Raw genomic sequence first — 11,099 nt, forward strand, 5'->3', positions numbered from 1 at the left:
TCTCTCTCTCTCTCTCTCATTTGCATTCCAACCTCTCTGCTTCATTTATTTGTTCTGTGAGTGATCCCGTGTGATGAGTTGGATGAGTTGTCCTCCTGCAAATCTGCCCTGTGACATTTCTTCCCTTTTGTGTTCCTGATGATAGCATTTCCATAGAGGCTTGCAAAGGAGGAAGAGGAGGGAGGGGATAAAGCATAGAGCTCCCTGGCAGTGCTGTCCAGAGATGGAGCTGGTGGCTGGGCTCAAGCTTTGAACACGAGTCCTTTCTCTTGCAGGGCCTCCTTCACATGCACACATGTGCGTGCATGCACATGTGCACACACACACACAGTATTGTTCAGAATAGGTTGTAATACCGTTGAAGCACTGAGTCCTTCAGCCAAGAGGGAGCTCAGTTGTGATTCCTAAGGCTGATCTGCTATGGGCTTTTCATGGGAGAGTCTCCTGGCAGACAGGCTGTATTAGTTTCCTATTGCTGCTGTAACAAATAGCTACAAACTTAATGGCTTAAAACAACACAGATTTATTACCTTACAGTTCTGGAGGTCAGAAGTCCTCAAATCAAGCGGCAGGGCTGAGTTCCTTCTGGAGGCTCTAGGGGAAAAGTCATTTCCTTCCCTTTTTCAGCTTCTAGAGGTTGCCCACCTTCCTTAGCTCCTTCCTTCATCTTCAAAATCAGCAACATAGCATCTTCTTCTCTCCCCCTACCCCACACTTTCACCATCATCTCTCCCATTGGACACTGGCCCACCTGCCTACCTCTTATAAGGACCCTGATGATGACATTGGACCCACCCAAATAACTTAGGATAATCTCCCATCTCAAGATCCTTAACTTAATCACATCTGCAAAGGCCCTTTTGCCACTTAAGGTAATGAATTTATTACTTTTGGGATTACTCTTGGGAGACAAAAGAGCACAATGTACTCTGAGATAAACTGTTTAGATTCACTCCCAGCCCTCCCACCTCTTCCTAGCTGTGCTACCCTGGGCAAGTCACCTGACATCTCCATGTCTAATTTTCTCATCTCTGAGATGGGTAAATAATGTAACAAAACTTCATCACACCACTGCAAATCATGAACAGTGCTGGGTGATAAACATGGCACCTGGGGAGTAATACGCGCACACATGCACGCACGTGCACGCACACACACACACACACACACACACACACACACACACACAAAATGAGGGGAGAGACTATTGTAATTAAGGGTGCCATAGAGCATAATAGTTATAAACTCAGAGGGTCTTGGTTCAAATCCCACTCCCACCACTTATGACTGAAATGGCCTCAGGCTAGTTGCTTTAGGCATCAACTATGTTTTTTCATTTGTAAAATAGAAATAAAACCATTACCATCCTAACACAGGATTGTAAGGATGAAACAATAATATGGTGCACACAAATCATTCAGAACATAGTGTGTAACTTTTGTTGTTACAGTTATCACTACTACCATCATTTCCCGTCCTCCCTGGGGGTGGTGGAGAGTCTTAATGGGCTGCCACTGGCCTCAACAGAACAAGGGCAGGACAAGGCAGCCGGCTGAATCCAGGAATCAGCCCTGAGGAATCTCTTTGCAATGTTCCATCTTTGAACGAAGCCTCAGAGAGTATCAGAGCTTGGCTGGGCTCTGACTTGAGGAGTCTGGTTTCAAGGCATCTCCCTACTGCAGTGGCACAAAGCTGTTGGTTCTTTGAATGCAGAGTTCTTCAGGAGCACCCAGGACAGAAGAGGGGTCTGGAGATGGTGGCCAGTGAGGTGGGAATGGTGGGCAAGGTCCCCTGAGAAGGCAGAGCTAGTTCCTAGATGGCATGGTCACCAGGGAGGGTGCAGAGCTCTGGTTTCAACCATATTATTATTTTTTAATTTTGCTGCAAAGCCCTTGTTTCAATGAAGGCTTGGGCGATTGCCCAGTATGCAAAACAGCTAAAAGCACAACTGTTCTAGTTGAAACCAGGGGTGGGGGAGGTCAATTCAGGCCTCCTTTTCACTTCCACAGAGACCTCTGGGAGGTCTGGTTTGAGAAAAAGTCTGGCGGGGTGGTAAAAACACAGGCTTTGGAATCAGACAGATACAAGCTTTGGATCCCTGCCTCTGCCACTCCTCGGCTTTGTGAAGACAGGCTTCATCTCACCTGTCTGAACCTTAGTCTTCTCGTCTGAAAATGGGGCAATAAAATCACCTTCTCATGTAGTTGTAAAGACTGGAGATGGTAACTGTAAAGTGTTTAGTACAGTGCCCACCACATGGTAGGTGTCCAGGCATTTAGCAAGTGGTAGCTATGTTTATTCCCTAAGCGAGAACTGAATTCATGACAGACCCTCCCAGAATACATGCCTAATGTCCAGGGAAGTATTGAGGTGGGGTAGAAATTCCTTGGGACTGAGAGCCAAGAGGTCTGGGAACTACTTGGTTCCTGATTCTACCACCAGCATTACATATGACTTTTGTCCCTCTCTGAGTGAATCACTTTTCAAATATTTATTGAGGTCTTACTATGTGCCTGGGACCACCTAAGGTAATAGAACACAGAGTATGAGTTTCATACTCAACTCTGCCACTTGTTAGCTGTTTGACTATGGGCAAGTGACTGCCCCTCTCTGGTCATCAATTTTTCTGTCTGTAAACTGAAGGGACTGAATTTATGCCATGGAGTCTTCCCAGAAAATATTCAGTGGGATCTTGCCAAAAAATTGTAGCATGAATTTGAACTTCACTCAGTGAGAAACTCTGAAACATGGGCTTTGGAATCACACAACCCTGGATTTGATTCCTGTGCCTGCCACTTACTGTATAACCTTGAGCAAGGGACTTAATTTCTTGAGCCTCAGTTTCTCATCTGTAAAATGGAGATAGTTATAGTAACCTCAAAGGGTCATGGTGAGGACTCAAGGAGATGATATGTGTAAAGTTCCTAGCGAATGACTGGCACATAGTAGGTTCTCAACAGCTGCCATTATCACTACCACCACCACCACCATAATCATCACATCAACACCATCACCATAATCATCACCATCAAGATGACGACTACCACCACCGGCACCATCGTCATCCTCCTCCTCCTCCTCCTCCACATCGATAAAATAAAGCTCTAAATTGTCTCTAAGATACTGAAATTCTAAGTCCTAGCTCACAAGGGTGGAATTAAGTGACATTACCTCACCCTGGGACATCTGGGTGGGAAACTTTACAGAGAGGGTTCTCCTTCACTTCGCAGAGAAGTTCTAAGCAGATCTTGGCCTCTTTGAGATTTCCTGTTCTTTTCCTAACATGAACCTTTCCCACAGTTAGCAAAAATAGGACCCTTGAGGTCTGGAGTACTGGGAGCCATGGGAATCCAATCCTTTGTATATTTCCCCTTTTAATGATTTTATTTCCCTGTCCAAATAATGATTTCACTGCAGGAAGCCAGTCTGAACCGTTCATGGATGGTCTTTGGCTCAGACTCAATTGTCTGATTTAGACCTCCTGAAATTTCCCAACTCCATCCTACTCAAACCACATGCTGAAGGGTGAGGTTGACACAAGCCGTCACGGGTTGGCTGTCGATTCCTTTATCTCTATGTGAAAACACTTGAACTGTAGAGCAGGTTATGGATCATGGAATCATAGCAGCCCCAAGCATGGCTGTCCTTATTATTGCTTTTTAACCTCTTGCTTCCTTTCTTTAGGGAAATAAGGTAGACATATCCTCCTTTTACAGATGGGGCTTGGAAACATTAAATGACTTTTCCAAGGTTGTATGGGGGCTGGAGCTGGCTTCAGAAACCTATCAAGTGCTTATTCAACTAAGCCATCCTGCCCTTTAGAAATTTCCACTTCTTAAGCCTCATCTTTCCTGCTCTGAATTCTAAGGAACCGCAGGTACACGTCAGAAATCTGCAGCAATGTGAGTGAGGACAGATCATCCAGACTGAGTTTTGGGAGGAAAAAACCATTCGGAGACCCCCCGCCCCACAGGGATAAAACTCTTCCCCGTTCAGAGAGGAGCAGGGACGGTCTGGGCGTGCGGGTGGGAGAGAGGCTGCCAAGTTATAGCTCATTTGCTCTGCGAGTGAGCAACGATATTAGAACAAGTGTGTGGTAGGTAGGTTGGCACTGACTTGACTGTGAGATGTCCCGTCCCCCACTCCTCGGGACCCCCCGTTCCCCCCTTCTCTGCTCTAACCATCCAATAACTTAACTTCCCTGCCTGGGCGTGCGCTTCCCGCCCATCCCCTCCGCCGCCGCATCTTAGTGCTGTCCGCGGTGCTGACCGCCAATCCCCTGATTGTCATTTCGACCAGCTGGGATCGCCGGTGCGCACAACCTACCCTCCCGGCCTCCCACCTTTCTTTCTCCATACACCGCACACATAAATCCCAGGTGGGAGGCAGGCTCCGTTCCCTCACGCTGGCAAGCTACTACCTCCCTTGCTTGCTCGCACAAGGTTTTGCAGTAGTGGTGGCAGCCACCGCCAAATCGGGCACCGGGGAAGCAATTGATTCGTCTACTGCCAGCATCCCCGAGTTGCCTGCGCGGACGGGAGAGGAAGAGAAGAAGGCAGAGAGGAGAGAGGAGGGGAGAGGGAGGGAGGGACGGAGAGAGGGAGGCAGAGAGAGAGAGAGAGAGAGAGAGAGAGAGAGAGAGAGAGAGAGAGAGAGAGAGAGAGAGACTCATAGAGCAAAAACCTTGATCCATCATGTGGAGGACAGTGTCAGGGTGCCTTGTCCCCTGACTCACTGACTGGTCTGAGTTTTCTCCTCTTCCGGCAGTGGTATTTCTTTTTGTATTGATCCTTCATGATTTAGGGGTAGTTGGTGTGTCTGCGCTTGTGTGTGTGCATGCACCGGTGCCTTGATTTTATTTTGGAAAGAGTAGGAGAATCAAGTGAACAATTTTCTTCCAGGCACCTCCGCTGAGGTTTCAAACCAAGTCATCGGGACTTAGCATCTTCCCACCCAGCAGGGAAGGGTGGAGTTGGCAAGAATTTTGTTCACCCATTACCCCTGCAATCCTCCAGTGTCACGGTAAGTGATATTCTTCTTGGTTGTGCAAATGGGCTAGGGGTATTGAAATCCCAATTGTGATGTGTGTGCATGAACTAGCGGGATAAAAGGTAGTTGGGAGGGGAGGAGTGTTGAGGAATGACCACATTTATTTACTCACATTCTGCAGTGTTTTATTGTCTAAGTGGCACCCCAAAGCTAAATGAGATTTCGGCTCAGTGCCCAGGGAGGGGGTAAAATGTGCTCATGTTTTAGGCAATGCAATCAGGATTGTGGCTTCTGCCCAATTTGCCCTCTCCCTTGCAGCAGAAGCTGTTGAAAGTAGCCAGCAGTTCTCTGAGCAAATTAACCCTTCATGGGGCTGGCCAATCTAGCATGGAGGGTCTCTGGGTGTTCTGATTTATTGGATGAGCACCTTGGCCCTGGATGGGAGAGGGTCACCTGAGGCTGGAAGGTTAACCCTTGCCTGGGCACACTGGGTGAGGCTTGCATAGGACAGGGCTTAGATCGTACCATCTTCCAGAGACAGCTGAGTAATTTCATTGTGGTGGTTTTTGCAAGCTTGGATGTTCTATCTTTCCTGAGATGGGAGACCTGAGAGTCATGAAAGAGCAGGCCACATTTTGCTTGGAATGAGTAGTAGGCAAGCCAGAAGGGAGCAGCCAGCTGCCTGCTGAGCAGACAATTGTTTATTTTCACAGGTGGTGTAACCTGTAAGTGATTGTATGGGGAGTGCATTCTGGAGCTAGCTTGGGAGACTCCATCCTTGAGCCCATCTTAGAGTAAGGGAGGACAGAACCAGGGCTTGTTCAGATTCCGGGGAAGGGTTCCAGCCTCCAGCTTTAGATCTGTTCTGGGGCAGACCATACGCCAGCACTTTCTTTTCCTGAGATCCTGATAGGGTAGGCCTGCACCAACCTGTTAGTGAGTGGGAAGTGGAGGTCCCCTGTAACCGAATCCAAAACCTCACATTTAATTTTAAAATGCCTTTGCTGCTAATCTGTGATCCATCAAAAGGGGATTTCTCTTGGCTTTCTCTTTTGATTATATCTACCTTTCTGGAAATGAATGTGTCCTTATTTTTAGCATCTTTGCTATTATCTCAGGGGCTCACTTCAGCCTTCTGTATCCTCAAGGATTTCCTCTTTAGGTTATTGCTCTTGGAGGTGGGAGGAATGAAACATCAACCCCAGAGAATGGAAAGCCTGAAATGTAAGCAGGACTAAGTCATTTTCTCCAGCCCCAGAGCCAAGTGGAGATGCCAAAATCCTGTGGCATGTGCCTGCTCAGGCAGCACATATGGGGCAGAGGTGGAGGGTTGCTTGGTGATTGGTGGCAAACATTTGGTCCTTAAAATCCCTGGCCTCTCTTCCCAGCTTCCCTTACTGGGTGACTTTGAGGAGGAAGTTGCCTTAGTTTCCTCCTTGGGAAGCCTCAAGGGTGAACAATGAATGTAAGGAGATTTGGTTCAGGTAAGGAGCCACAGATTTGGTCGTGGGTGATATTTAAAATATTGAACTTTGGCACGAACTGATCAGAATGGAACCTGGCTGGGCCCTGGAGTGGGGGACATTAGGGGTACCCTGCTGTACTGAGTGTTAACCTTTTAGTTGCTGGATTATGGGAAGGTTTGGGGTGAAATTAAGGAGTTATCAAGGGAGTCGTGGTGGCCTCAGGGCAGCATCATCATCCAGTTCAGGGATATTTTAATATTTTGCCAACCAGTCCAGCCATGCAGTGCATGCCAGGCCAGCTGAGGTAGCTAAGACTGGGTTGTCCAGATGTAAATGCTTCCCAAACATGTCCCCGCTAACTGACTTCCTTAAGAGTGGCTAAGATCCAAAGGGCTCCCTCATCCCCCATCACGTTTGAAGTGGTGCATTGTGGTGCACCAGTGAGAAGGAAACAGAAGCTTCTAGAAAGAGACTTGAACTTGGATCAGGAGACCTGGGTTCCAGCCCCAGCTCTTTCTCCCCTTTCTGGGCCTCAGTTTTCCCATCTATGCAATGAAGCAGTAGGTCTAGGTGACCTCAAGGCCCCTCCCAGCTCTGAGGTTCTGTGACTATGTGATAGGGGTATGAGTGTTTGTGGGGGGGGGGGGGAGAGAGAGAGAGAGAGTTTGTATGCCCATACTTTTAGAAACTGTTAGCACTGTGTTTAAGAATTTATCATGTGTGTTGGGGAGGCCCTGTTTGGGGTGAATAGAAAAAGGACAGTCTCCTGTGAGAACTTTGCTAGGTCCCTAGAATCCTGTGCTCAACTGGAAAGGGGTCTACCTTATTCATGGCCTTGAGTGCATGGACATAAAGGTTTTGCAGCACTTGAAGAACTCATAGAGACTTTTCTCAGGGGTAGCAATAAGGACCCCTTTGAGAACTTCCACTTTCAAGAGATGCATATACACACAAACACAACATCAGGGAGTCTGTGGACCCTCTCTAATGCCCATCTTAGCACCCCAGGTTCAGAACCTCTGGTCTAATCTAACCCCTTTCAGGGGGGCCCAGAGAGGGACAACATCTTGCCCAAGACCACACAGTGTGTTGTGGTACAGCGACATATGAATCCATCATCATGAAGACCAAGGCTTCATCCCCTCACTTCCAGCTCCAGCAGGGCCCACTCCCCCCACCCAGCCTGGGGTGTGCAGAGAAGACATTCACCAGCACCTCTCCAGCCCCTGCTGGTGATCAGGAAGCTCAGCCATGGAGACAAATGTGGATGTTTCCTTTCTTGCTGGCAGGAGGGAGGCAGTGGCCAGAGACTGCAATTCCAAAGAGGTGGCCTGGAATGTCAGTCCCTCCAGTTTGCTCTGCCTTTTTTCTTACTGCTCCATACACAAACTGGCTGCCTCATCTGAGGAAGTGCTTTGTGGTTGGGGTGTCTGCTCTGGGGGTTTATTTGTAGGATGCAGTATCTGTAGGATGTGGTATTAGTCTTTATTTAACCCTTTTCCTCTATGTGGGTCATAGAGAGTTTGTGACTTTCTAATAAAAACCACCACGACATATGGACCTGTCTTCTGCTCTTTATCTCCTTCAAGTGGAGAGCTGGTTGTAAATGCAGATAAGCCAAGACTTGATGTGAAGGCGATGAGAAGAAAACAGTGTGGTTTATTTCTCTAAAGAGCTGTGGCTGTAATCTGGGATAAAAATAAATCCGGGACCCAGTAGTGGTGGGCTGGAGCCGATGGCTTTAAATTATTCAGCTGCCACCCGGGATGGAGAGCCTTGAAGTGCTGAGAGAGTGAAGGGGCACTGCAGAAGTAGCCTCCTCCTTCTTCTTCCCCATCCCTGTGTGCCTCCTTAAACAACTGTTTAAGCCTCCAGAGGCTGTCATGTGAGGCTCTGGGGGCAGCCAGACCTAAGTTCAAATTCTGACTCCAATGCTTTTTTGCTGTGTGATCCCATCCCTGTGTGCCTCCTTAAACAACTGTTTAAGCCTCCAGAGGCTGTCATGTGAGGCTCAGGGGGCAGCCAGACCTAAGTTCAAATTCTGACTCCAATGCTTTTTTGCTGTGTGATTTCAGGCAAGGTCTTTAACCTCTCCGAGACTCAAGTTTCTTCAATTAGGTTTTTAGGGTAGCATGAGGTAGTGTTTAAACCCATAAATAGACCTCCTAGGCTTAGATCCTGGTTCTAGCACTTTCTAGTTATGTCACTTCACCTCTTTGGACCTCAGTTTTGCTATCTGTAAAATGGGAATAATAATGGAGTTGTGAGAATTTTAGGAGTTAATGCTTTCAAAGTGCTTAGTACTGAGCCTGGCAAGGAGCGAGTGTGCAATGGGTGTTAACAATGGGGATCGTGTTGGTGACAGTAACAGTGAAATCACCCCTGTCTGAAACAAGAGTGGAGTGAGGTGGAGGAAGGTGACCCCTTTGGGCCATTTGTGTAGCTGTGTGACCCAGGACAGAGAGGATGAGGCTTGGACACAGGAGACTTCCAGTCCCATATATTCCCAGCTGTGGTCCTCATGAAGTTGCTGGAGGCTCCTGGACCTCAGTTCTTTCACCTATGAGATGGGCATAATGACCCCTCTTCCTGTAGGCTTGTGAGGCTTCAAGCAAGTTACAGGGCCATCATGAGGGTGGTGGGCAGGCCCTGGAGGAAGGGGTCTAGGAGGAGAAGCCCTGCTGACTTCTCAGAGTCTTTTGTTCCTCCGAATCTTTGTGAGGCTTTTGCTGAATCATACCAACCTATGAGCTCTGAGCTGTGGATTTTCTCTAGGAAACTTGAGCTTTCCCTTCCTTCCCTGGGAAGTGCTTTCTCTGCCACAGTGCTCCTTTGTAGGAGTCCTCAGGTAAGACCCTTAAGGGCCAAGGAGGTGCTGTCTACATTTTTGGGGTTAGGGTCAGCACGCAGTAGGTGCTCAACAATGACTTCTGAATAAATGAATGAATGCATGGATGGGGGAATGAACAAATGAAACCTAGATTGACTGGCTAGTGGATGGGTTAGTTTGGGAAGGTCCCTTTGGCCCATGGACCAACCAGAGGTCTGCATGCAGTAGGTGCTTAGTTAGTGTTTGCTGATTATGATGAGTCATCGGTGAAGGATTTGGAAGAACTTGGCTCTTGTCTTGGATCTGCTACAGGCAAAAACAGGTCTCTCCTCCTGTCAGAGTGTTCACTATGATTTATTCATGCATTTATTGAATACATACAGCATGCCTGGCATCATGTTGGGCATTGGGAATAAAATGATGTTTAGACACAATCCCTTTTTGGACTTAGATAAGAGGCTACTTACAAAATGCAATCTTTTAGGGGGTGGTGGTACAAAGAGGGCTTCCTTAGTCACCCTGGACTACTCAGTTCACAAATATCTGAAATTCTGTCATTAAAGTTCCATTTTTTGTCTTAAGGCTTTGCTCTTGGTTAAAGGGCAGATGCTTCAGGGTGGGTTAATGCATCCAACCTTATCAGTCATCTACATTTGAATAAGTTCTAAGATCCTTTTCTAGAAGTGAGGCAAGTTTTGTTTTTTGGAGTGGGGAGTGGAGTTTGCATGTACTAGGCTTGCAAGTGGAAGAGGGGGCAAAGGGCAGAGAAGAGCAGACATTGCTGGATTAACATTTGGTTGGGGGGTAAAAGCTCTCGATGCCCAAAAGAGTCTGATTAACCTAAACCAGGGCCTTCATCTAACTCAGTGCTTCTCCAAGCGTGGTCCTCCCCACCCCACAGCTGTATCAGTGTCACCTGGAACTTGTTAGAAAGGCAAATTCTTGGGTTCCTTCCCAGACTTGCTGCAGCAGAAACGCTGAGTTCAGGACCCAGGACCTGTGTTTTCACACACTCCCACTGTTCCAAGTAAAGGCGTTTTGGTTGTTTTATAAATGTGCAAAACACTTTTACAGGTTAACTATAACAGTTAACTATAACAATTCGAGGTGTTTTGTGCTTTTTTGTCAAGGTCCCTCTATCGTTCCCCAAGGGCTCTGCACATACCATTTTTTCCTGTTACTGATTCCCACAAGAGTCCCCACTCCCTGCTCACCTCAGAGAACTCCAAGGGGTCACTTCTTTCTAGTCAGGACCTTGGGGACTCAGTTGCAAGGCAGCAGTAATCAGCCCTCCAGCCTTTTCAGGCCTTTGAGGTTTGAGAGAACAAAGCTGGTTCTCCTTGGTCCAACTCTAAGGGGCCAGGGAAATGGGGGAAGTGGCAGTGCCAAGGCCCCAGGCTGCTGTATGCAATGTCACCGTACTTTCCTCGAAGTAATTGCCTTGCTGTCATTAGTTTTAATGATATAATGCATGCTTAAATCTCATTGTCATGTAGCTCTGTCAGACTCTGGCTTAGTGATCTAGATAGTGAGCAAGATAACATGCCTCAGGAAGCTGGGGTTTTTGCCCACCCCCTGCAATTAATCAGCAAGAGGAAACTCATCTGACAGCATCATAATGATGTTTGGTTTGTGAAGGATTTATTTAGAGTGTGGGGGAGAGATCTCTCCTCATCTCTCCATATAATCTTCTGAGTGATTCATTCAGCTGCCTTTTTCTTTTGCTTTTTCCTTTCCTTTTCTCTCTTTAATGCATCTACACAATGACAAGCAGTGACTTGTGAATGGAAGCAGTTTTCAGCAGAGAACATATT

The sequence above is a fragment of the Galeopterus variegatus genome, unplaced genomic scaffold (genome assembly GCF_000696425.1).
Source record: "Galeopterus variegatus unplaced genomic scaffold, G_variegatus-3.0.2 Scaffold6386, whole genome shotgun sequence".
Classification (NCBI taxonomy): domain Eukaryota; kingdom Metazoa; phylum Chordata; class Mammalia; order Dermoptera; family Cynocephalidae; genus Galeopterus; species Galeopterus variegatus.